Raw genomic sequence first — 27,697 nt, 5'->3', positions numbered from 1 at the left:
ACTGAGGTCTGTGGGTGTCTAGGGGCCTCCCCACACTCTGAAGCTCACAGCCTCCTTCCTCCATCTGAAAGCCCTCAAAGGTCCCTCACCCACTTGGAATCTCTCTCATCTGCCCCCTGCCCTCAACTCTGACCCTCTGCCTTCCTCTTTGTCATTTAAGATTTCATGGGATTACACTTAGTCCAAACCCATAAACCCAGATAATCTCCCTATTTTAAGGTTAGCTGATTAGTAACCTTAACTCCATCTGAAAAGTCCTTTCATAGGAGTAACTAAATTAACATTTGACTGAATGACCAGAGGACTGGAATTGTTGACCCTCAAAGTGTAAACATGAAAATGGTTCCTTGACCAGAAGTTAACCAGCAATTCAGAATGCTGGTAGGACTTCCCTGGTGGTTCAGTGGTCAGGGCTCTGCACTTCCACTGCAGGCGGCACGGGTTCGAGACCTGGTCAGGGAAATAGGATCCCACGTGCCACATGGCACAGCCAAAAATATTAAAAAAAGAAAAGAAAAACCTAGTAACTCTTTAAAAGAAAAAAGAATGCTTGTATGTTTTCATTTTTTTACATGACATTCTGCATTTTCCAGCTTACTAGCTGTGGTACCTATTAGCAATAAACACATTGAAACTAGGAATTTTGTTATAATTCTAATAAAAAGATGCTTTGACCAGAGAGTAGGTTACTTCCTACAACTTCCCTTTATGATAAGCAAATGTACCAATTGAATTGAATGATATGAAGTATATGAATATGTATATTAATTTCTGGAATTTTTTACTCTCAATAAAACTGGCTATTAAAATAATTTCAACATCAGAATTGAATTTTGCTTCAGATTTTTAAAATTTATTTCTTTCTACTTGGAGGATACTTGCTTTACAATATTTTATCGGTTTCTGCCATACATCAACATGAGCCAGCCATAAGTATACATGTGTCCCCTCCCTCTTGAACCTTCCTCACACCTCCCACTTCACCCCACCTCTAGAGGTTATCACAGACCACCGGATTTGAACTCCCTGCGTCATGCAGCAAATTTCCACTGGCTATCTTACATATGGTAATCTATATGTTTCAGTGCTACTTTCAATTCGTCCCATCTTCTTCCCACTGTTTCACATTCTATGTGCAATGGGGAAGGATCTTGGTACATAGCCTCTAGGTGTCTAATGCCTAAAGTATTTCAGAAAGACAATGTCGATCTTTCTCAAAAACCTCCCCAATTCCTCTGTTGCGTCAGACTCTCAGGGTTCACGTTTCCGCTCCTCCGACATTTCCACTGCAGCAACCAAAGGCCATTTCCTCTTGGTCTGTCAACAGTGGAAATTGAAAACAGCTGCTCTCCCGTGCTTCGGATAGTAGGTGCTCTCTGTGCACTGGGGCACCAGGTCTTCAGGGTCACCTCCAGTACCTGGAGAGGTCACAGAGGAGGAGAGTTTTGAAGTTGCAAGGGGCCTTCATCGTTGTCTAATCCAATTTCCACCCAAGGCAGGGGTTCCATCTGTAACTTCCATCTTCCAGCCGTCCTGGGCCTCTGCACAAACACTTCCAGAACAGGAAATTCACCACCCCCAAAGCCACATATTTCTAGTTTCGATTACTTGAATTGTTAGAAACGTGATTTTTATATTTAAGTGGAATCTGACTGCGGTTTCTACAGGACCTGATGAGAATTCATTCACACCTTTTCTTTTCTGCTGTAGCTCACCTATATGAGGATCTCCCCTGGTGGCTCAGTGGGAAAGAATCTGCCTGCAATGTGGGAGACCCAGGTTCGATCCCTGGGTTGGAAAGACCCCCTGGAAAAGGAAATGGCTACCCACTCCTGTATTCTTGCCTGAAGAATCCCATGGACAGAGGAGCCTGATGGGCTGCAGTCCATGGGTCACAAAGAGGAGTACAAGATTGAGCGACTAACACTTTCACACTTTCATCTGTATGAAGTGACTTCTCCTGTTCCCCTAAATGGTTTATCTGAGTTTAAACTTCATCATTTCTTTATGTGAAGCAGTTTATATTCATCTTATCATCCATTTCATTAATTTCTGCGTGCTATTTTGTGAATGCCTCTCTTTTAAAAAATTATTCAAATAGTAAAATAAGTAACCTACAATTCTAGGCAAAAATATATTTGAAACTTACAAAAAGAATACTTAGTAAAATAAGTAAGATATATTTCCATTCTTATAAATTCTTGTTGATTCAAAATCTATCTCGTTTAGGGTTGCATATATAGATAGTATAATTATAAGGAAAAGCCAGTAAACGGTTATTATAAAAGTCATCATAGCACTTACTTCTTGAGAAAAAATGGAGGTGTGATTCAGCAGGCCTTGGGCTGGGTTTACGGGACATTTTGGAGTATCAGCAGTGTTCTATTTCTCTTTTTTTTTTTTTTTTTCTTTAATGTGAATCATTTTTAAAGTCTTTACTGAATATGTTACAATATTGTTTCTGGGGTTTTTTGTGTTTTGGTTTTTTGGCCAAGAGGCATATGGAATCTTAAACTCCCCAACCAGAGATCGAACCTGAACCCCCTGCATTGGAAGGTGAAGTCTTAAACCCTTTCATGTAATAATGATATAATAGGTAAAAATAAAATAAAATATCCAAGTAAATTAAATATGCAAAGTTAGACTGAGTTGTTTATGATGTATGTATGTATTGATAGAAAATAAATCATTATTTTTTTCTTAATATAAAAAAATAAGATTCAAATCTGTCTGATTACATTTTTAGAAAATCTGAGAAGGCTTTTAATGAACTATTAAGATCATTTCCAGAGGTCTGAAGTGAAGGGAAGTGAAAGTCACTCAGTTGTGTCCAACTCTTTGCGACACCATGGATTGTAGCCTGCCAGGCTCCTCTGTCCATGGGATTCTCTAGGAAAGAATACTGGAGTGGGCTGTCATTTCCTTCTCCAAGTCATCTTGCCAACCCAGGAATCAAACCTGGTTCTCCTCCATCGCAGGCAGATTCTTTACCATCTGAACCACCAGGGAAACCCAGAGTTTAATATGGTTTATTTTTATTTTCTTCCTCTTTGTCATCTCTGCATTTTTTCTATAATGATATGTGCATTGTACTATTTTGAATTTAAATATTATTAAAAATAAAAATATAATGGACCTCATGGGTATAATACTCTATGTGTGCTGTGGATTCTGGGGACTCAAACTCTACACGGAGTCTGTGTGCAGCCAGTTTTGCACAGACTTTGTAGAAGCAACCATAGGACTCTGTGTGAAAAAAGAAATGGGAGGGATTTCCTTGGTAGCCCAGTGGCTAAGACGTGCTCCTGATGCAGGGAACCCGGGCTCAATTCCTGGTCAGGGAACTAGATCTGACATGCTGCAACCAAGAGTTCACATGCTGCAACTAAGACCTGGCATAGTCAAGTAAATAAATAAACATTTTTTAAAAAGAAGAAGAAGAAATGAGAATGGTCAAGTGAAATACAAGAGCAGTTTAATTCAAACCACATCTTTTTAAACTTAGGCTTTTAAAATCAAAGTCATTGAACAGCATAAAGAGTCAAGAAGACTTGTAAAAGCCGTTAGAAGAAAAGCAAGTACCAGGCTCCTTCATTCCCCTATTTTCCAGTCGCCAGATGTAACAACTCCAGCGCTTTCTGCTGACTCTTACAGTACGTGCCTCCCTATTCTAAACAGCAGGTGCGTGTGGCTTCGTCTTGTCATTTGAAGGTTTGTCTATCAACTTCCCACCTCCAAAGGGAAAGATGTACCTCTTTGCACTATGACACACTGCACATTCCTGTCCTCCCGACCGCACAAGATCACAGTTTGGGTTTATAAACATTTCGTGTTCACATCACCATGACAAGCACACAACACAGCTGAGTCATGTAGTATTCATCACTGAGAAAGCCTTCTTGTTGACCTTGGAGTTAATCATTGTTTTTGTTTGTTTGCTTGGTTTTCTATGTTCTTATCTTCCCCAGTCGCATAAACCCCAAACTCATCCCCCATTGTATAAACCTCCTCTCGATTCATTCGATTCATTCTCTATTGATCGGGTTAACAATTTTTTTTTTAAAGGAATCTTTCTCAGAGCTCCTAACCCCCTCTTCTCAGACCTAGCTCCTCGCGCAAACATCTTTTGTCATATTGGGTATTCCTTTTATTTCTCTTTTGTGTTGATCTGTGTCCTGGATCCCATGACATTCTCTTTCTTGAAATGTTTCCTCCCATATTTTGGTGGAACACATCCCTGTGTAGCTTGCTAAACAGAGCTGCATGGAAAGTCATTTCTTTTGAGATTTCAAATGTCCCCATAGTCTTTATTCTACCTTTTCACTTAATTGATGGTTTCTGTAAGTATAGAAGCTGAAATTATTTCCCTACAGAGTTTGGAAAGCATTGCTCTGCTCTTTCCCCATTCCAGTGCTGCAATGAATAAGTCTGATATCAGTTAGATTCCTGAATTTTTGCATGTCGTCTTGAGTTCTTCAGTTTTGGAAGAGTCTTGAATCCCTTCTTTAGTAATGTTTCTGCCTCTATTTTCATATGTCTTTTTCCCTGAGACCTCTCTTATTGAAATGCTGAAACTTTCAAAAGAGGCTTATTTCCTTATCTTTTCTATCCAAAACTTTGTCTTTTGCTCTGTTTTTTGAGAATTTTGTTCATCTTCATCTCCCAAACATTCTATTGAGGTTTCCATTTCTGCTATTATAATTTTAATTTCCAAGAGCACTTATTGTGATCTGCAAATGCTCTTTTTTTTGGTAACATCCCATTCTTAGCTCATCAGTGAAATGGCTACCCTTATCTCTCTGATAATTCAGTTTCGTTTCATTTTACTTTTTTAACATTTGACATTTTCCTTCTTTTTGTATTGTCTTTGTTTCTTCCAAACTGCTTTTCTTTCCCTGCTCTTGTTTTGATCTCTTATTTTCTGTGATTCTTGGCTGGGTATCAAAAAGCTGATTGGAAGCTCTACAAAAGTGGACAGGGCTTGTCAATTATGGGTGTCACCGTAGGGCCATCTGAATGAACCAACTAGTTGGAGAAGCTCCAATGTTCATACCTTTAGATCTTTTTTCCTAGGGTTATTTGGCTTGACAGAGAAGAATTTTGTAATCTCTGCCTAAAATCAAGTGAGACCCTGTGGGGCTCCTGGGCATGGAAGCTTCACCAAGTCCCCCATTTCTTGTTTGTAGGAACTGATTCTAGTCTCCATCACCTTCCCTGAGTTCCAAAGGGAAGATTTGGGAGAGGATGCAGAGACAAGCAAGGAACAGCCAAGGAACAAGACAGCCTTGGGGCAGGTCCTAGTCCTACATCAAGGGATACACAGAACAGTATCTTTGAGCTCTTTGTGAGAATGTGAGCTCAGTCGTGTCCAACTTTTTTAACCCTATGGACTGCAGCCTGCCAGGCTCCTCTGTCCATGGAATTCTCTAGGCAAGAATACTGGAATGGGTTGCCATTTCCTCCTCCAGGAGATCTTCTCAACCCAGGGACCTACACTGTATCTCATGCAACTCCTGCCTTGGCAGGCAGATTCTTTACCACTGTACCACATGGGAAGCCCATTGTTATAAAACTTCTCACCAGTCTTTCCAGGTTAGGATACACAGTTTGTGAGGGCATAAGTCCTCTGTGTTCCCCTTTGCCTGGCAAAGCAATAAAGCTTTTCTTTTCTACTTCTCCCAAAACTTCTAAGATTCTATTGGGCACTGGTACACAGAGGCCAAGTTTTTAGCATCATGCCTAGAATGAAGAGGCCAGCACCCTAGGTCTAGCTAGGGGAAGAAGACTTGGTGGTAAGGGGATCTCCCTGTCAATATGTGCACACTGTCACATAATCCTCCTGTTTTCAATAGAGAATCCCAGCTTTCAGCTCTATCAAGAGTCCTCCGGGTCAGCCAGAGATTCAGGAGTTTACCTGCCCCAGAGACTAACATCCAGCCTTTCCCAAAGGAGGACAGAACTGGGAGTACCAATTTCTTAAAAATCTGTCTTTCAGATTCTAGCTCCCCTTTCATCCATCTTCCAGGGGCACTTGGTGCTTCCAACTCTCAGCCCTGAGGATTTTATCCAGCCAGGATCAGAGGCTTCCCAGGTTTCCCAAGACCAGCTGAGATTCAGCTTTCTTAAGTCAAGTCCACTGAGCCAGTAACCATTCATCCATCTGCTTTCTAGCTTTCCAGCTGTCCTCTTCTCTCCCTTTTCCTTGCTCCTGATGGAATATACATACATATATATATATGCTTAAATATGTACATATATATTTAAATAATCCAATTAATGGTGGACTTGACATGTGCATGGATTAATAAGTGTGTCTAATTTGCCATCTTTTTTAAGGGGGATAACCTTTTTTAAACTTTTTTATTATTTATTTATTTTTGGCTGCACTGGGTCTTCATTGCTGCCCACAGGTTTTCTCTAGTTGCAGCGAGTGGGGCTTCTTTCTAGTTGCAGAGCACAGGCTCTAAGGTATGGGTTTCAGCATTTGCAGCATGTGAGCTAAGCTGCCCCTGGGCATGTAGAATCTTCTAGGACCAGGGATCAAACCTGTGTCCTCTGCATTGGCAGGCAGATTCTTAATCACTGGACCACCAAGGAAGACCTCTAAATTTGCCATCTTAATTGAAACTACTCATAGGCTTTGTCATATGAACTTCTCTCATGGCAAGTGTTTCCATATTTTATACATTCCAATATATTCCTTGAAAAAAAAAGTGGCCTTGCATACATTCATATTTTAGTCTTGTGCTTTTTGCTCACTTTTCATGCTTTCAAGGTAATTTAAAAACTCAATCATGCAGTAGAAATGATGATAACAATGAGAGGGACTATTTTATATGTGTCCAGCACTCCACTCAATCATAGTATAGATCCCTCATAGCTCTGTGTTCTCTGCACATCTGATAACCACATTCTTTGTCTTCATTTAAGTCACGCGTTTGAAAACTACAGCCATGGCCCCAACCTGGCCCACTGCCTGTTTTTGTAGATTGTTTTATGGGAGCTCATCTGTCTACATATTGTTTGAGTTGAATAGTTGCAACTGAGAGCATATGATCTGTAAAGCGTAAAACACTTACTTCTTGGCTCTGATAGATCAAGTTTGCCAACCCCTGCTTCAGGTTATTGAGAACACATATTAAATGTGTGTCTGTGTGTGCACGTGCACACACTTTCAGTTATGTCCACCTCTTTGCCAGCCTCCTCTGTCCATGGGATTTCCCAGCAAGAATACTGGACTGGGTTGCCATTTTCTCCTCCAGGGGATCTTCCTGACCCAGGGAGCCAACCCAAGTCTCCTGCATTGGCAGACGGCTTCTTTACCACTAGTGCTACCTGGAAAGCCCAAAAGTATACATACAGAAGAAAAAAAAATTAGAAGTATGTATATACCTAGGTGGAGGAATTATGGGTGATTTTTACTCCCTTTATTTTGCTCTTCTGTATCATCTCATATTTCTATTACTACATGTAATGTCAGTGATGAAAAAGCTTGAAAGTATCTATTCATTAAAAAAGGAAAATGGCCATGTATATACTTTTCTCCTACAACAGAGTAATTTTCTTATCTTTGCATGAGAGCAAGGACAGGCTCATTCATCTCTTAACTCCCTTAATCCAGCTCTCTCCTGAGCCCAGCACCGCCTCATACCTGGTGAACTGAATTGAAATGTTACATTCACTTTGGTTTCCATCCATACCTATTGCCTGGCCTGATGTCTCTTGAGAATCATTTAGAGCTTTCTCTGTCAATGTTCATTTTCTTAACTACTGTCCTCCACCTAGTTTTTCTAGCTCAATGAAAAGTCAGAGAGGGGGAAAACTAAAATGATAAAAAAAAAAAAAAATTTTACACAAGAATTATTGCAAGGGAGGAAAAGAAATCTCAGTTTAGAACTAGGCTCAACTCCAATGGCAACAAGGAAAAGTGGGGATTTACAGCCAAGAAGCAGGGTGAGAATGACTAAGACGAAACATCCAGAGTGAAGGGGCCTCTAGCTAAACCTTCCTGACGGTATTGCTGCAGAAGGCAGACCCAGGGGATCAAATATCACCGGAATTTGATCAGATACAAGGGTAGTGGATTCTTACTCTACTGACTTAGCCAGATTCTTACTCTTGGTCTCAAGACAGCCTAGAGGAAAAGGAGTTCAGAGGAGCTTGATTCAGGTGTGGTCTTTCCCAGGTGTCTTTTCTCCTCCCACTCCAAGTTTCAGGTGTTTGACCCTAGCTGGCAGGCCCTCCTTCCCTGTAGGGCATCCCTGGTGGCTCAGTGGTAAAGAATCCACTTGCTAATGCAGGAGACTCAGGTTCAATCCCTGGGTCAGGAAGATCCCCTGGAGAAGGAAATGGAAATCCCAAGGACAGAGGACCTTGGCTGCCTACAGTCCATGGGGTCACAAAGAGTCAGACACGACTTAGCGACTAAACCACTACCACCGCTATAATTCCCTGTAAGATCCATGCAGGTAACAATCCCTGGAGGAGGTCCCTGGTTGCCATGACAACCTCCTCCCAGAGCAGGGCCATTGCTCTTCCTGGGCCCTGAGCCTGCTTCCCACTGATAAGAGGACCACCCCACCCCCTGCACAAGGAGCATCACTTGTGCAGCTCCCTCCTCCTGGTCCCTTCACTTTGTGAAATCTTTTTGTTTTTTCCTCCTTAGCTGTTGCTACTGCTGTTTGATCCTTAGAGACATTCCTTCCCCTGTCTAGAAAGTTCGGTGATACTTAATCCTCGTACTTCCCCATTCCTCTGGCAGGCAGAGCAGCCTGTAATTGCAGCACAGGCCTCTGGCGTGTGCCTCCTCCAAGAGAAGATAAAGGAAGTATCTAGTCCATCCTGCACAGCACAGGAGGCTCCCCTGGGCCAGGGTGATAGTTCTGATAGATTGCATCAAGGACAATGGGTGGATTCCCAGGCAGAGGAAGTGAACCTCTAACACATCAGGAAGCCAGCCAGACACAAGGCAGCAAGCTGGCAGAGATTCCTATGTGTCTTACCATCTCGTTTCCCAGGGCTTCCTCTAGTGTGTGTGTGTGTGTGTGTGTGTGTGTGTTTAATCACAATCTTTTAAGCATGATTTCAGCAAATCATATCAGAGAATTGCTGAAAAGGTGCCACTTTCAGAGAATGTAATCAACAGATGTGCACCCCTGCCCAGGTGTACTTCTGCTCCCGGATGGTGTAGGGAACACCACAGAGGGAAAAAAATCCTGGTGGTGCTGAGCCCCTGATGCAGACAGGACTGAGAGCTGTAATGAGCCCTGGGCTGTGGCAACTCCTGTCCCAGTGCCTGAGAAGCGACCCAGACACATGCTTCACTGGTGGGCATGGTTGTATTGATTCTGTGTCTCCTCTAACATAATGCTCCACCTTCTGGATTCTGAATGTTTACTTTTGTGTAGAAGGAAGACAAGGAAATACAGAGTCATCTCTGTAAGGACTCCTATCCTTGCATATATAGATCACTTGCTAAATCATTTTCAATTCCTTTAGTTCTTATAGAAAAGGATGAAACTGATTTCATTTTAATGGGAAAATGCCATGGTGTTGGAAATGAGACCTCAAAAGGTCAGTGTCATGTTCAGTATTTGAAAAGAGCATCGATAAAGGAGGAAGGGGTCTTTGATGGGGAAATAAACCCTTGAATCCTGTTGTGCATGAGCATTCAGTTGTGTCCGACACTTTGGGACTGTGGCCCACCTGGCTCCTCTGTCCATGGGATTCTCCAGGCAAGAATACTGGAGTGGGTTGCCATGCCCTCCTCCAGGGGATCTTCCTGACCCAGGGATTGAACCCACATCTTCTGCACTGCAGACAGAATCTGTACTGTCTGAGTCACCAGGGTAGTCCCTGTGAATGAGTCTTCAGGGCTGAACAGAAGGTTAATGGGAGAGAGATATAGCACAATTCAAAGGTTTGAAAAATACAAGTCTCCTTTCATTCCATTGTTTGTCCTGTTTCACTTAAAGGGCAGGCTTTTTAACACACCCTTTCTATTATCAGCAAAACAGGCAAGAGCGGGAGTAGGTAAGTTAAACAGTGCTAACCAGGACTCTTTGAGACTTGGTGTGAGTCCTTCCCTTTTCAGCTCAGTGCTCCTTTGTCTGCATTGAAGGAACATGAGGTCATTAAGTGTGATCAGTGAGATTACCCTCATCAATTCTTAATTAAGTAAGAGACTGAAGGCTCTATTCCTTCTTCTGAAAATTGCCATTTTGCCTGCAATCTATGGCTTTATTAATTAAATATTTTCTAATCAGAATCTTCATTTACACAAGAACAGGAAATTCATTTATTCTAAAAAAGGAGAGAAATACAAACTCATATAAATTTTAATATGAAAAAAAATGTTTAACTGCATTTTTGCTGACCAAAATGTTTCCTTGGTAGTTCTGTAAAGCAGGTTCACAATAAGGCTAGTTCTCAAGATGGATTAGGATGTCATTACATGAAAGTAAAATTTTAAAAATATATTCATTATTTACCAACTTTTCTATTTTGGTCTGAACCTATTTATTGGCAGTAGAATGTGAAACAAGTTGTTCTTTAACAGTCTTTCTTGTGAAATAAAAATAAAATTATGCTTTTGAAATACTATAATTCATGTATTCCTGAAAAAACTAAAGAATATCTGAGTTTTTTCATTAAAAGTAATGAGACAAATAGGCTTGATAAGTTGACAGCTTAAATGTGCCATTTTCATTTTTATCAAATTGATGTCTTCATCCTGAGTGTATAATAAGTAGTTATTCTGGGGTTGATTGGCACCTATTACTGGGACAGGAAAGCTTGGATACAGCTGAAGAGCCTCTGGGCTCCGGTGACAATCTGTCTGAGGGTCTAGCTTTTGGAAACAGCCAGTGACCCTGCTCACTGAGAATTTCTTGGTTCTGCTTGCAGACCAGTCAACCCACTTGAAAAACTTTTTTGGTAGGCACTGCATGAATTCAGGTGCTTCCAAATGTCCTCTTAGTGCTGCATGGAGTCCACACATAGGGGTGTCTGCCTGAGGTGGGGTCCACCCCAAGTTCACAGCACCTTCTAGAAGGTCAGAAATGTCTGCTGAGCAAGTAGTACCTCAATTCAGTCCAACTCTTTGCGACCCCATGGACTGCAGCACACAAGGATTCCCTGCCCTTTACCAACTCCCAGAGCTTGCTCAAACTCATGTCCATTGAGTCAGTGATGCCATCAAACCATCTCATCCTCTGTCATCCCCTTCCCCTCCTGCCTTCAATATTTCCCAGCATCAGGGTCTTTTGCAGTGAGTCAGCTCTTTGTATCAGGTGGCCAAAGTATTGGAGCTTCAGCTTCAGCATCAGTCTTTCCAGTGAATATTCAGGACCGATTTCCTTTAGGGTTGACTGATTTGATCTCCCTGTAGTCCAAGGAACTCTCAAGAGTCTTCTACAATACCACAGTTCAAAAGCATCAATTCTTCAGTGCTGAGCTTTCTTTATGGTCCAACTCTCACATCCATACATGACTACTGGAAAAACCATAGCTTTGACTAGACAGGCCTCTGTAAGCAAAGTAATGTCTCTACTTCTTAATATGCTGTCTAGGTTGGTCATAGCTTCTTTTCTAATTTCATGGCTGCAGTCACCATCTGAAGTGATTTTGGAACCCACCAAAATAAAATCTATCACTGTTTCCATTTTTTCCTCATCTATTTGCCATGAAGTGATGGGACTTGATGCCATGATCTTCGTTTTTTGAATGTTGATTTTTTTTTTTTACCTGAATGTTGATTTTTAAGCCAACTTTTCACTCTCCTCTTTCACTTTCATCAAGAGGCTCTTTAGTTCTTCTTCACTTTCAGCCATAAGGGTGGTGTCATCTGCATATCTGAGGGTACTGATATTTCTCCTGGCAATCTTGATTCCAACTGAGCTTCATCCAGCCCAGCATTTCACATGATATACTCTGCATAGAAGTTAAAAAAACAAGGTGACAATATATAGCCTTGATGTATTCCTTTCCCAATTTGGAACCAGTCCATTGTTCCATGTCTGATTCTAACTGTTGCTTCTTGACCTGCATACAGATTTCTCAGAAGGCAGGTAAGGTGGTCTGGTATTCCCATCTCTTTCAGAATTTTCCACAGTTTGTTGTGATGCACACAGTCAAAGGCTTTGGTGTAGGCAATAAACCAGAAGTAGATGTTTCTCTGGAACTCTCTTGCCTTTTCTGTGATCTAACAGATCTTGGCAACTTGATCTCTAGTTCCTCTCTCTTTTCTAAATCCAGCATGAACATTTGGAAGTTCTTGGTTCACATACTGTTGAAGCATGGCTTGGAGAATTTTGAGCATTATTTTGCTAGCATGTGAGATGAGTGCCATTGTGCAGTAGTTTGAACAGTCTTTGGCATTGCCTTTTTGGGGATTGCAATGAAAACTGACATTTTCCAATCTTGTGACCACTGCTGAGTCTTTCAAATTTGCTGGCATATTGAGTGCAGCCCTTTCACAGCATCATCTTTTAGGATTTGAAATAGCTCAACTGGAATTCCATCACCTCCACTAGCTTTGTTCATAGTGATGCTTTCTATGGCCCACTTGACTTTGCATACCAAGATTCCTGGCTCTAAGTGAGTGATCACACCATTGTGGTCATCTGGATCATGAAGATCTTTTTCTTCTGTGTATAATTCTGTGTATAGTTCTTCTGTGTATTCTTGCCACCTCTTCTTAATATTTTCTGCTTCTGTTATATCCATACTATTTCTGTTCTTTTGTGCCCATCTTTGCATGAAATGTTCCCTTGGTATCTCTAATTTTCTTGAAGAGATATCTAATCTTTCCCATTCTATTGTTTTCCTCTATTTCTTTGCACTGATCACTGAGGAAGGCTTTCTTATCTCTCCTTACTATTCTTTGGAACTCTGCATTCAGATGGGTATGAATCTTTCCTTTTCTCCTTTGCCTTTAGTTTCTCTTTTCTCAGCTCTTTGTAAGACCTCCTCAGACAACCATTTTGCCTTCTTGCATTTCTTTTTCTTGGGGATGATCTTGATCACGGACTCCTGTACAATGTCATGAACCTCCGTTCATAGTTCTTCAGTCACTTTGTCTATCAGATCTAATACACTTTCACTGTATAATCATAAAGGATTTGATATAGATCAAACCTGAATAGTCTAGTGGTTTTCCTTACTTTTCTTCAATTTAAACAAGTACCTACTATGGTTCAAAGATGCAATTTCTTTCTTAACTTTTTATTTTATATTGAGGTATAGCCAATTAACAAACAATGTTTTGATAGTTTCTGGTGAACAGGGAAGGGCCTCAGCCATACATGTACAAGTATGTGGACACAATTTTTAACACAGGAAGAAAGGAAACCATTATTTACCCAGGTTTCCACCTATTTTGAAAATACAAAAAATTTCCAGGCTGGTCCTTTGCTGCAGGTGTCCCCAACCTCCAGGATCTAATGCCTGATGATCTGAGGTGGGGATGATGTAATAATTCTAGACATAAAGTACACAATAAATGTAATGCACTTGAATTACCCTGAAACCATCCTCTGCCTCCTTCAGTCCATGAAAAATTGTCTTCCAAGACGCCAGCTCCTGGTGCCAAAAAGGCTGGGGACCACTGTTGTACTGGAGTTCTTCCTCTATACATCTTCTCAAAACTTGATCTATAAAAGCAGAAATTAAGTTATGGGAGGGAGCTTTAATCTGCCCTTTCCACCCCGCCCCGCCCCCAACTCTCTAAGATTTCCTATGTTGTACAAACTGAGAAGAATTCATGGAAAAACTCTTACTATTATGCTTTGCACCTTTTTAAACAGGATCCAAACTGAAAAATGGAAGACAGTTTTTTGTGAAAACTTCAAAACAAAGAAAAACCCTACTTTCTTAGATCTCCGGTTGATGAATCCCAGACCTTTGCAACTCTCTTTAATCTACCATTTTTTAAAGTACTTAATTCTGGAAAAAATCATCAAGGAAAGGTTGCATTCCTCTTGAATTTAAGATAAAGGCTAGGGGTGGGGAGGAGGAAGGTACATAAATTTGAAACTTGACTGAAATTTTTCGAGAGATTCTCAGATTTTTTCCTTCCTTTTATTTCTTTATTTGAAGTGAAATTTTTTGAGACTCAAGGCTTAGTTTGTACCAGCATGTGCTGAAATGGCCATTCAGGGTTTTCTCCATTTCTCTTTCTCTTTTCCTTCTTCTTGTCCTTTGGTTCCTCCTCTGATCAACTCCATTCCAAGTCTACATCACAATAAGTTCCCTACATACAAATAAGTTCCTTTTCCAGAGCATGTTCGTAAGTCCAATTTGTTCATAAGTTCAACAAATTTAGCCTACGTATCCAAATAACACAATCAGCTATACGATATTATACTGTAATAGGTTTACTTTTCATGCAAATAATACAGAAAAAACAAACACACACACCAAAAATATTTTTAATGTTACAGTACAGTACTTTGAATAGTACATCTGTATAGTACAATAGCTGGCATACAGGAGCTGGCATTGAGTAAATAGGCAAGAATAGTAAATGACTGGAGGAGGGAGAGGAGGCAGGAGATGGTAGAGCTGAAGGGTCTTCAGCAATAGGAGATGGAGGACAAGCTGAAATATCACACATGCCTGACCTTGATGGCACAGGTTCTGGCTCTTTACTGGTTTCAATTCTACCTACCCTTCTGAAAAAATGATCCAGTGATGCTTGGGTCCCTCCTGGGCTTGAAATAAAGATACTGTACTACTGCACTAAAGTGTATAAAAGCACAACCCTTTGTCAAGAATGCACGCACGTGACAATGTATGCCAGGCACATGAACTTACACGATTGGACACGCAAGCACATGTTCACATTTTTTAAATTTTGCAACTTCAAAGTTCATTTGTAGGGGACTTACTGTATTTTGTTGCTAAACTATTTAGTCATTATAAATTTCCATCAGGGCCTCAGCGTTGCTTTCTCATAAGAACCCCGAGGAGCTCACCCTGCCTTCCCCAGACTCGGTGAGGAGAGTTCAGAGGACTTCTCCCGCTTCTTCTCTCATCCTCACTTTTTCTCTAGTCTGCCCCGTGAACAGAGAGACCATTGCTCCCACCCTCTTTCCAGGAAACAGAGCTGCTTCTGCAGCTCATTCTGCTGCGAGGAACTTACTCTCAGTGAAAAATGGTGGAACACACTCAAACTTGTCACCGGGCAAAACTGGTAGCTTCTGCAGATGTTTATCTGCACACAGAATCATCCCCTCCACACAACCACCCTTGGCCACTTCCCAACTCCCACACAGACTCATAACTTAGGACTTGGAGAGTTCTGAGGGAATATCATTTACCCCACATCTTCAGGAATGCATCTAGCAATAACTTCCTCACCCCAAGGAACCAGGTCAGGCATGGTTGAACTTGGAAAATGTTCAAATCAGAACTCTCTTATTCTTAGCGGGTCTCCAAAATGGCATTGAATCAAATTCATGAATTCTCACTGACAGAAAATTCTTGTGTCTCAAATTCTGCCTTTAAAAAAAATTATTTGGATTTAATTAGATCGAGGAGGTAATACAATAATTTGCTTTCTCACAAAGTTGATGCCATTTTGTCTAATGATGTTAATAATTACTCTTCACTAGAAGTATCCATAAGTTAAACATATGTTCTGTTTTCATTCCAATCATTTAGTAAAAAAGAAAAATAAGTTGAGAGAGCTTGAGTTACACTCAAATAACAGAAAAAAAATATTTTCAAGGGATTTCTTTGTAGAAATGTTGATGTACTAGTTCTTAGCTAAGAAGAATCCACTTATGAAAATACTCTTAGTGTCTATGAAACATCATTAAATTCAGGAGAACACTCCTGGGTAAAAATGAATGTATCAGATTGCAATGCTTAACTTCATTTCTATAATTGTTACTGTTCTCACCTTCAAGTCAATATTTCTATGTAAAGAAGAAAGTTGAGAGTTTATTCTATAAAGAATATAGACTATAAAGACTATAAAGAAAGCTGAGCGCCAAAGAATTGATGCTTTTGAACTGTGGTGTTGGAGAAGACTCTTGAGAGTCCCTTGGACTGCAAGGAGATCAAACCAGTCAATCCTAAAGGAAATTAGTCCTGAATATTCATTGGAAGGACTGATGCTGAAGCTGAAACTCCAATACTTGGGCCACCTGATATGAAGAACTGACTCCTTGGAAAAGACCCTGATGCTCAGAAGGATTGAAAGCAGGAAGAGAAGGGGATGACAGAGGATGAGATGGTTGGATGGCATCACCAACTCAATGGACATGAGTTTGAGCAAGCTCTGGGAGTTGGTGATAGACAGGGAATCCTGGCGTGCTACAGTCCTTGGGATCGCAAGTCAGATATGACTGAGCGACTAAACTGAACTGGACTGAACTGAAAGAAGAAAGAAGTTTCCCTGGATTATAATGCATTCTTAGGACTTAATCTTGATTATCATATCTGAATGTTATTTCCAAACCTACTGAAAGTAGATAATGACAAAGTCGTCATGACACTTCCTCTTACAGACTAAGCATTTTGTGGTGAGGTTAAAGTTTAAAATTCCTCTCCAGAGTTGTTTTTCATGGATCTTGAATCTAATGCATTTAAATGCATTTAAAGATGATGCAATTTTTTAAAGAATGGATACCAATAATACAGCCTGATTGCATGTGTGTGTGCTAAGTTGCTTCAGTCATGTCCAACTCTTTGTGACTCTAGGCTGTAGCCCACCAGGCTCCTCTGTCCATGGGATTCCCCAGGCAAGAATACTGGAGTGGGTTGCTGTGCTCTCATCCAGGGGATCTTCCTGACCCAGGGATCAAACTCGTGTCTCTTATTTCCTGCATTGGGTTCTTTACCCACTAGTGCTACCTGGGAAGCCAACAGCCTGATTAATGTCTACAAAATAATATTTTCAACTTGAAGAGTCATTAATATAGTCTGGTGAAAACTTGGAATTCAAATATAGGGATATGTCCTAAATGTGATCTCATATAAGGATGCCATGAACATACTCTGTAAATGTGAACTTAGAAATCTTTCTCAGAAAACTTTGTGCAGCTCAGTGCAATTTTGGAGCTTCTGTGATTCCCTGATTATAGCTAAAGTTCCACTTGAGCAGGGTCCTTACAAATTTCTCCATTTTGAAACTGTCTCTAGGAAATAAGGGAATGATGAATGACCTCCAAGTGGGCTGACTGACCTCCATTATGGGCCCCATCATAATCAGAATTCAGACATAGTTGTAGGGTTTATGAAATAGTTTCTTATAACTCCACCACCATGCAGATCCAATAGTGTCAGGTTAAATCAAGAGCAACAGTAACCACAAGCATGCACTTGTGAATGTCTATTCTCATTTATGGCCTGAGAAACAAACAGTAACTTGTTTTTGTGGGTCATTATTGTTTGATGTCCATTCTTTAACAGCATATTCATGATTCCTTAATACTTTGATAAAGTTACTGCACTTAAGGGCAAGGTAGTACAAGCACATGTGTATGCTGTGTAAATTTGTAGAAATTTCTCTGGTTAATAAGTTCTAAGACTAGCAAACTAATAAACCTTGTTCTGTTCAGTCATATCAGCATCAAGGACATATATTGAAAAGCTTTATTCTATAAAGTTAAGGACCTTGAGAACTTAGTCTTTAAAACCACATTAGGGGCTACAAAAACAAACTAAATACATTGTACTAATACTATGGTCCTCAGTCATGTCCTACTCTTTGGGATCTCATGGACTGTAGCCCTCCAGGCTCCTCTGTCCATGGGATTCTCCAGGCAAGAATACTGGAGAGGGTTGCCATTTCCTACTCCAGGGGATCTTCCTGACCCAGGGATCGAATTCACAATCTCCAGCATTGACAGTTGTGTTCTTTACCACTGTGCCACTTGGGTATTCTGAGACAAATTAGAATGGTGAGCATGGTGACACACCCTCAGTTCAGTCTGGGGACAATGGAACTTTTTTCCTTCTCTGATAGGTCTTGCCATAATCTTCCCACTTCTGTTTGAGCTAGTCAAAACCCTATTCATTCACCCAACATGATATAGATATAGATAAAGATAAAGATACAGATATAGACTGCTGCTATACTGATGTGTTTCCAAATGTAGGTCTTTCTTGCCTGGAAACTGTAATAAACTGAGTTTTCTCTTTTGGCTGTTTTGTATTCTTAATATCACTTATTCAAACTAGTTAATACTAGAGGAAATCAGCCCTGAATATTCACTGCAAGAACTGTTACCAAAGCTCCAATCCCCTGGCCACCTGATGTGAAAGCCCGACTCATAGGAAAAGACTTTGATGCGGGGAAAGATTGAAGGCAAAAGGAGAAGAGGGCAGCAGAGGATAAGATGATTGGATGGCATCATCAACTCAATGGACATGAGTTTGAGCAACTTCCAGGAGATAGTGAAGGACAGGGAAGCCTGGTGTGTTGCAGCCCATGGGGTCACAAAGAGTCAGACACAACTGAGTGACTGGACAAAAAACAATGCCTGCGTCTCTGTTCATCTATGCTCTGTGTGCTTCTTCACATTCACTAATGGCTTGGGTTTGAATGGCTACTAACTCCATTCATCTCTGAATAGCTTTTGGAAATTTCTTTCCCAGTGGCTTACTCCAAGACACAAAAGTCTGATTGCCCCATCTTATTTTTTTGAAGCAGAGCTACAGTCAGAGATTATAGATTGGCTGCCCTTGAGGTTCTTGTCAGTTCCCTCCCCAGAACAGAAGAGAAAGGGTTAAGAAATGATCCTGTGGTGGGGGAAAAAATGCACCACCTGGAATGGAGATGCTGTGTGAGGAATCTCTCCCCAGGAGTGCACATGGGTGGTGGGTGATGCCCTAAACCATGTCAACCACAATCCTCAATCGGAAATCTGAGTCACTAAAAGTCAAATAACTCCTCATAAAACCAGCAGGAATGTAAATGTTAAAAATCATAAAAAGCAAAATATACCATCTGGTTGTTACATTCTAAGCATTTTACTGAGGAATGGATTTTTTAAATATAATTAATGCTCAAAATCTAATGTCATTCACAGCATATCACTCTTCTCTCTTCATCTCTATTCTCCCCAAACCTTCAATAAATTCGTTAAAAGTTCTCTTTATTTTTAGTCTTACCTTCCAGCTTCTTTTCCCGCCCACCCCATTCTCACCGATTTCCTGGATTCCAAGGACAACTGGACTCCATGGGCCTGGGAGTCCAGAGAAGGGACACATGGCTTCTTCTCTCCTACCAGGCAAGTCCTAAACAAGCTCGGTCTGAAAAAGGGACCAGATGTCCCTCTTTCTGCCTAATGGGAAAAATATTCTTAAATATTGAAGAAATGAGAAAAGGGAATTTCCAGGCAGTCCAGTAGTCAGGACTCTGTACTCTTCTTGCTGAGGGCACATGTTTGATCCCTGGTTGGGGGACTAAGGTCCCACAAGCCATGTTGCACAGCCAGAAGGAAAAAAAAATGGTGAGAAATCAGCATAGAGATAAAAATTCCAAACCAGATCAGTACCGAAGATGTCACCTGGCCAGTTTCTAAAAAAATGTGACACTGATTTTTTTTTTGGCCCTGCAGCATGTAGGATCTTAGTTCCCTGAGTGTGTGTGTGTGAAAGTCACTCAGTCATGTCTGACTATTTGCAACCCGATGGACTGTACCCAGGCTCCTCTGTCCACGGAATTCTCCAGGCAAAAATGCTGGGAGTAGGTTGTCATTCCCTTCTCCAGGCCATCTTCCCAACCCAGGGATCGAACTCAAGTCTCCCATACTGCAGACAGATTCTTTACCATCTGGGCCACCAGTGAAGCCTTAATTCCCTGACCTGGGATCAAACTCATGCCCTCAGCATTGGAAACATGGAGTCTTAACCACTGGACCTCCAGGGAAATCACTGTGACATCGACTGTACTGAAGATGACCTTGAAGAGAATACTGACTTTCATTCACTCAGCATCACATATCAAGCCTTTCCATGAATTCAGAATGGCAGGACCTACTGAGTTAGACAGGGCAGTCCCTGGTCTTAAAGAACTTCCCCCAGCAGTTGAAAGAGCTTATTGCAGTTTAACATCCACACAGAAAAAGAAGTTTTTGCAGAGTGCAGTAGCAGCTTGGGACATCTGAGCACACAGTCCTGAGTATTCAGGAAAGGTTTCACCAAGCTGGTATCATGTTTGGTGTATGGAGGATATGGAAGAATTCCCCAGGCAGGGAACAGAGAAAAGAGAGGAAAGGAGTAATCTTGGTGCAAAGATAAATATGTATAAGAGAGCCCATGTACCTAAATACACTGATGCCTTGTAGTTTAGAAGCGTGGTGGAAATTTTAGAATGGATGACCAGGAAAGGGGTAGGAACTGCAACGGGAAGTGTGGACTGAAGCCAGATGGTAAAGGTCCCAGGTAAGCAGCAAGTGTCTACACTGACCTCATAGTTGCTGAGAGACACAAGAGAAAGATGAACAGATTTGGGCTCAGGGAGTCCAGGACATGAGTCAATGAAAGCTGGGAAGGGTCTACCAGTGGAAAATCACATGGCAGCCTTCACATCAGTTCATGTGAGAATTCAGGGAGGCCTGAAACATGGCTCCGACCTGAGTGGGTTTCAAGGGAGAGAACTGAGACTTTGGAGGCAGAATTGAGAAACACTTTGGAGGAAGAATAAACTGGATTTTTCTCACTGGGCAAGAAGAGAAGCATGCCATCTACTTAACCTGGGTCTCCTTGCTTGATTGAACAAGCGTTAATGATGCTATTAAGTGAGTTACTTGAAGGAGAAAAAAACAGAGTTGGAAGAGGTTTGGAGAATTTGGGTTAAAGAAAGGAGCTGAGTGGGATGTGGGGGTGAAAAATCAGGCCAGACCACCTTGCGACACCACTAAAAACTTCCCTGAGTTATACCCATAAAATGCATTAATGGTATGGTGTGCAAATTACCTCTCAATAAAGCTGAGCTTCCCTGGTGGTTCAGTGATAAAGAATCCACCTGCCAATGCAGGAGACCCAGGTTTGATCCCTGGATGGAGAAGATCTCCTGGAGGAGGAAATGGCAACCCATTCCAGTATTCTTGCCTGGAGAATTCTATGGACAAAGGACTCTGGCGGGCTACAGTCCAGGGGATTGGACATGACTGAATGACTGAGCACAAAGCTGTTAAAAAAAAAAAAATTAGTCAAGCCAGGAAGAATCCACAGGAGTGATAGAGCAGGGGTACCTGAGCTGGAGGCAAATACCCTGCAGATGTTTCCTTACTTTTCTTGTTTTATGATTCCTATTATACCTTATTCTATTTCCCAGCTCTAGCTTCCTAGAGCTTTTTTAATTCCCACCAGAAAGGGCCCGAAACCCATTTTTAACAGACCTTAAATTCTGACGACTCTGAGTCAGTAATAAATCCACGTACTCACATTTCTCATAAAGGGAACTTGTGCCTGGAAAGAAATGCTAATTTGTGCTTGATGGAGTCCATGCAGAATGTCACAGAGTGTAATGCACTGCAATGAAGTGCAATGTTTCATTTGCTTGAGTTTTGTAAAGGATTGTGAACAGGCATATCAAGGAGTCTTCAGAGTGAAGCTTTTAATCTGATGCAGCACAAATGTATGTAAGTATTAAAATATTTGTTGATAAAAGATTCTTTATGTTGGAATTTTGTATTTTTACACCAGTAGTTGGAGAAGGAAATGGCAACCCACTCCAGTGTTCTTGCCTGGAGAATCCCAGGGACAGGGGAGCCTGGTGGGCTGCCATCTATGGGGTCGCACAGAGTCAGACACGACTGAAGCCACTTAGCAGCAGCAGCAGGTAATAAAGTACTGGTATACTAACTGATGGGCTTCGCTGATCACTCAGAAGGTAGAATCTGCCTGCAATGCAGGAGACCTGGGTTCGATCCCTGGGTTGGGGATCTTCACTTCAGTATTTTTGCCTGGAGAATCGCCATGGACATATATATATATGTACATATACACACACGTTTGACGACAGTAAGTTTTCTTCAAAAAAAAAAAGAGTGATATTAGCACCAAAACAGTCTATTTAAAAAAAAAAAAAAGAACACATGGAATCAACTAATCTTTGATAAAAGTGCCAAAAATACACAAGCAAGAAAAAAAAAAATCTTTCTGAGAAATGCTATTGGGAAAACTGGATATCCACATGCAATATAATGAAACTGGACCTCTGTCTTATACCACTTAGAAAAATTAATTTGAAACGAATTAAAGACTTAAATGTAAGACCTGAAACTATAAAACTCCTAAAAAGAAAACATTGGGGAAAAGCTCCTTGACATTGGTCTTAGAAAAGACTGTGTTTTGGATATGACATCAAACGCACAGGCAACAAAAGAAAAATAAACTGGACTGTATTGAAGTAAAAGTTGCTGCCAGAGCAGAGGAAATCATCAGCAAAATGGAAAGGCTACTTACAGAGTGGCAGAAAGTATTCGCAAACTGAATATTTGATGAAGGATTAATACACAAAATATATAAGGAAATTAATATACAACTCAATAGCAAACAAAAAGCAAATAATCTGAGTGAAAAATGGACAAAAATCCAAATAGAAACATTTCCAAAGAAGCCACACAGAGCCAGCAGGTACATGAAAAGGTGCTTAGCATCACTAATCACCAAGGAAATGCAAATTAAAAAAAATATTCACATAAGTGTCAGTGAGGATGAGAGAAAAGGTAACCCTCATACACTGTTGATAGGAATGTAAATTGGTACAGCCACTAAGGAAAAAGTATGGAATTTCTTCAAAATAATTAAAAGTAAAATTAATATATGATCCAGCAATAAATGCATAATATAACTAATATAAAATACATTAATATTTACTATATAAAATAAATTAATTTAAACTTTTTGATTTAAAATTTAAGGGAAAAAAGAAGTTAATCAGAGTGATTCTATTAAAATACAGGTCAGATCATTGTCGTGACTTTCTCCTGCTGGAAGATTTCCCATCTCATCTATAATAAAAGCCAAGGGCCTTGACCTGATCTCTGGCCCCTCCTGCCGCATTGACCTTCCTGACATCCAGTTCTCTACCCCTGCATCATCCGCTCCCATGACTCTGCTCTCCATGGACCTTGAAGATGGCACTCCTCCCGTTTGGCCCTGACTCCTGCAGTGCCCCCTCCCCAGGAAGCTCTGGGGCTGGGTACCACCTGGGCAGCTCCCTCACTTCCTTCAGGTCTTGGTGGCCTCGCCCCTGGTCTTCCCTGTCCTTCTCCCCTGCTATATGCCTCCTCACAGCAACCATCCCCTCCAAGGACCACATTACTGTTTATTCGGTTTCCTGCCCTCTTTCTCATCCATGAATGATGCACCCTGGAGGCAGAGATGTGTGTTTCGTTCATTTGTGTGGCATTCACACCGAGAAGAATGCCTGTCACATAATAAGCTGTCATAAATATTTTTAAATGAATGAAAGAATTATATTCCTTAAAGTTTGGTTGATACATAGGTATCAGTAAGTATTCTATAAGTCAATACATTCTGGAGAACTAAAAATGATTTTTCTCATTAACAAAGTTGTTGTTCAGTCGCTCAGTTGTATCTGACTTTTTGTGACCCCATGGACTGCAGCATGCCAAACTTCCCTATCCTTCACCATCTCCCGGAGCTTGCTCAAACTCATGTCCATTCAAGAAGAGTTACAACGTTATTTTTAATTAAGATTTCATCTCTTTGAAGTGGTGAGACTTCGTTATGAATCTTAAGATTAATACTTAAGATGATATGCACTCTATAAAAGAAATGTGTGTACAAATGTGTTTTGATTCAGCCTGTGGTTCACTGCTATTAACAACCACAAATGTATCTTTAAGGAGGTAACTCAGACAGTGGTTAATACTGATATTTTATGTATATTTCTATATAAAAATAATTTCTAAATACAAATAATCTTAGTGAAGTTTCTTGAATTCTTCTGCATTGGCACATCTTTCTTTAAACATTCTTATGGTTTTAGACATGGAACAACAGACTGGTTCCAAGTTGAAAAGGATTAGGCCAAGGCTGTATATTGTCACCCTGCTTATTTAACTTATATGCAGAGTACATAATCATGTGAAATGCCAGCTGTGAAGTACAAGGAGAAATATCAATCACCTCAGACATGCAGATGACACCACCCTTATGGCAGAAAGTGAAGAACTAAAGAGCCTCTTGATGAAAGTGAAAGAAGAGAGTGAAAAAGCTGGCTTAAAATTCAACATTCAAAAAGTGAAGATTATGGCATCTGGTGCCATCACTTCATGGCAAATAGGGAAAAACTGGAAAGCGCGGCAGACTTTATTTTCTTGGGTTTCAAAATCACTGCCAATGGTGACTGCAGCCATGAAATTAAAAGACACTTGCTCCTTGGAAGAAAAGCTATGACCAACCTAGATAGCATCTTAAAAAGCAGAGACATTACTTTGCCAACAAAGGTCCGTCTAGTCAAAGCTATAGTTTTATGATGCGAGAGCTGAACCATAAAGAAAGCTGAGCGCCGAAGAATTGATGCTTTTGAACTGTGGTGTTGGAGAAGACTCTTGAGAGTCCCTTGGACTGCAAGGAGATCAAAGCAGTCTATCCTAAAGATTAGTCCTGAGTGTTCATTGGAAGGACTGATGTTGAACGTGATGCTCCAATACTTTGGCCACCTGATGTGAAGAATTGACTCATTGAAAAAGACCCTGATGCTGGGAAAGATTGAAGGCAGGAGGAGAAGGGCAGGATAGAGGATGAGATGGTTGGATGGCATCAATGACTCGATGGACATGAGTTTGAGCAAGCTCCGGAAGGTTGGTGATGGACGGGGAAGCCCAGCATTCTGACTTCCATGGGGTCGCAAAGAGTTGGACATGACTGAGCAACTGAACTGACTGACTGATGTTTTTCCTCATGTGTTGGACTGTTTGTATTGCTCCATTGTTAACCCTGAATGCAGAGAATATCTTGTTTCCCTTGTAGTATTTTCACAAGTTCTACCAAGTAAATTAAATCCAGCTCATAATGTAGGTTGCTGAATGTTGAAAGCACATAAGGCCAAGACCGAGAAAGCACCTTTGTTCAACATTATTGGCATAGTCCCCAGATGTGATGAGTTTGACTTGCTCACAGTTATTTTGTCCAGGGCTAACTGCTTAAAGAAATAAATAAATAATAGGCAATCCTTGGCATCTATACTGTTTGAAAAAAATAAATTGCTCTAAATATAGCAGAACACATATACATATGCACATACCCATTTTTAAAAAATATAAATTTATTTATTTTAATTGGAGGCTAATTACTTTACAATATTGTATTGATTTTGCCATACATCAATATGAATCTGCCACAGGTGTACTCGTGTTCCCCATCCTGAACCCCACTCCCACCTCCCTCCCCGAACCGTCCCTCTGGGTCATCCCAGTGCACCAGCCCCAAGCATCCTGTATCCTGCATCAAACCTGGACTGGCGATTCATTTCATATATGATATTATACATGTTTCAATGCCATTCTCCCAAATCATCCCACCCTCACATACCCATTTTAATGAGATCTTCTATTTCAGACTCTAAAGAACATCTGGTTCATTTGGGAACATATATCATGATCTTAAGAACGTGGAGTGGTCAAGGCCCAAGAGGCTAAAATGCCATGGAAAGTATATTTAGCATTATTGGAAATGCATTTTATTGCAAAAGAGTATAAAGATTTATGACTGAGTCATGAAGATTAGCGGTACAGTTTTCTCACTTTATTTCACAAATAAATCATATCAATATTGGCTTTATAAAACACCAGCAAGATACTGTATAATTTTTAAGTTACATAATAAATAGTGACTGGAAACATTACTAAACCAATTAAAATTCACATTAAAAATTCCCTAGTAAATTTACCTATAATTATTTGAGAGGTCTGAGAAGGTTTCTATCTTGTTGACCTGAATTTAACTACCTCTTAATGTATTTTATGCACCTATGTTCAAAATTTTAAGAAGTTCCACATAGATTATTAATCATTAAGTTTTATTTTCACCCACTAGTTGAAAGGCATATGGAAGCAAGGAGAAGCAACAAAGAGTAAAAGTTTGCTACGCATTCTTCCACATCCTGAATCCAAGAGTGTAAATACTGTTCATTTAGAAATCCACTCTTTCAGGATCATCTTTCTGGGCATAAATAAGAGATGCCTGATATGATACAGACAAAGCGAGCCAGCCAGCAGCAGGGCAATTAACTAAATGTCCATTATGAAAAGCAGATTTTTTTCTGACAGATTATAAGGAAGAAATATTGCAGCACTTATCACAACTATTCTGACTTCAAATTTTATTATATAATTTCTTTTTTTTATGAGTTTTAAGATCATGGGTGGAATTCTAGTGTGATTCTCAGAGCCCTGTGGTCAGTGCGGTGTCAGAAAGGTTTTTAGAACCAGTTTTAACTGCACCTTCTGCCCAACTGAGCTCTGCAAACACCATCTGTAGGCTCCTTTGCCCAAAATTAAGTCCATTTGCTCCTTTTAGGGAGGTATATAAGACTTTCAGGTTTCCCAGGTGGCTCAGTATAGAGCATCTGCCTGCAATGCAGGAGACCAGAGTTTAATCCCTGGGTTGGAAAGATCCCCTGGAGGAGGGCATGGAATCCACTCCAGTATTCTTGTCTGGAGAATCCCGTGGACAGAGAAGCCTGGTGGGCTACAGTCTAAAAGGTTGCCAACAGTCAGACATGACCGAAGTGACAAACACACATGCATGAGACTTGCAGAAATACCATGTAGAACAGGGACAACACATCTTCAACAATTCTAAATTCAGATAAGAATACTGTCTTACTGTGAGCATCCAATTATAAAGCCAGGACCTTCTCAGGAAAAAATATATTAAGTCCCTAAATATAAATATCCCAGGAGCAAGTTACCTCTTCCATGACTTTTCTGCCAACCTCTCAGCCTCTGTCTGACCACCACTTGGCTCCCTAGCTAGTACTGTCACGGGAAGTCACTGACCAGCAAGAAGCATCTGAGAAGCAAAAACGGAGAGGACCCTCCAAGTCTATTCTGGGAAGGTTTCCATAGGCTTTCTGTTGCTGAGATGGGTGCCCCTACTCCCAGTGAAAGTGAAAGTCGCTCAGCCGTGTCCGATGCTTTGCGACCCCATGGACTACACAGTCCATGGAATTCTCCAGGCCAGAATACGGGAGTGGGTAGTCTTTTCCCTCTCCAGAAGATCTTTCCAACCCAGGGGTCGAACCCAGATCTCCTGCATTGCAGGTGGATTCTTTACCAACTGGCCACAAGGGAAGCCCAAGAATACTGGAATAGGTAGCCTATCCCTTCTCCAGCAGATCTTCTTGACCCAGGAATTGAATCAGGGTCTCCTGCATTGCAGGTGGATTCTTTACCAACTGAGCTATCAGGGAATCCCCCACCCCACTCCCAGAGTCTCACCAAATATTATTCCTCTATGTTCTGCCCTCTGACTTTTCAGAAACAAGACCAACACCACAGAGTTGATAGACTGAATATATACGGTCCCTGGGGTGATCCTGGGCTGTTTTTCTTCTCCAGAAATATCTCTCCTCTATCCCCTTAAGGCAATTGACATTTCACCATCAAAGAAAACTTCACTCATTTGTGCTCAGTTGTGTCCGACTCTTTGCAACCCTATGTACTGTAGGACTGTAGCCCGCCAGGCTCCTCTGTCCATGGGA

General features: G+C 40.8%; 1 long non-coding RNA gene across 1 annotated transcript in view; it reads right to left on the bottom strand.

Moving 5' to 3' along the window:
- Window positions 1-883: 883 nt before the first annotated feature.
- The window catches only part of LOC138990760 (uncharacterized), a 29,667-nt gene continuing 2,853 nt past the window's right edge, over window positions 884-27,697 (bottom strand). Inside the window, exons 2-3 of the long non-coding RNA XR_011466861.1 lie at window positions 13,522-13,652; window positions 884-1,418 (exon numbers count right to left, since the gene is read on the bottom strand). This is a non-coding gene — a long non-coding RNA (uncharacterized lncRNA). The remainder of the gene's footprint in view (window positions 1,419-13,521; window positions 13,653-27,697) is intronic.

Source organism: Bos mutus, chromosome 14, assembly GCF_027580195.1.
Source record: "Bos mutus isolate GX-2022 chromosome 14, NWIPB_WYAK_1.1, whole genome shotgun sequence".
NCBI classification, from domain to species: domain Eukaryota; kingdom Metazoa; phylum Chordata; class Mammalia; order Artiodactyla; family Bovidae; genus Bos; species Bos mutus.
Note: the sequence above shows the minus strand (reverse complement) of the source record. Positions and strands in the feature narration are given on the sequence as shown.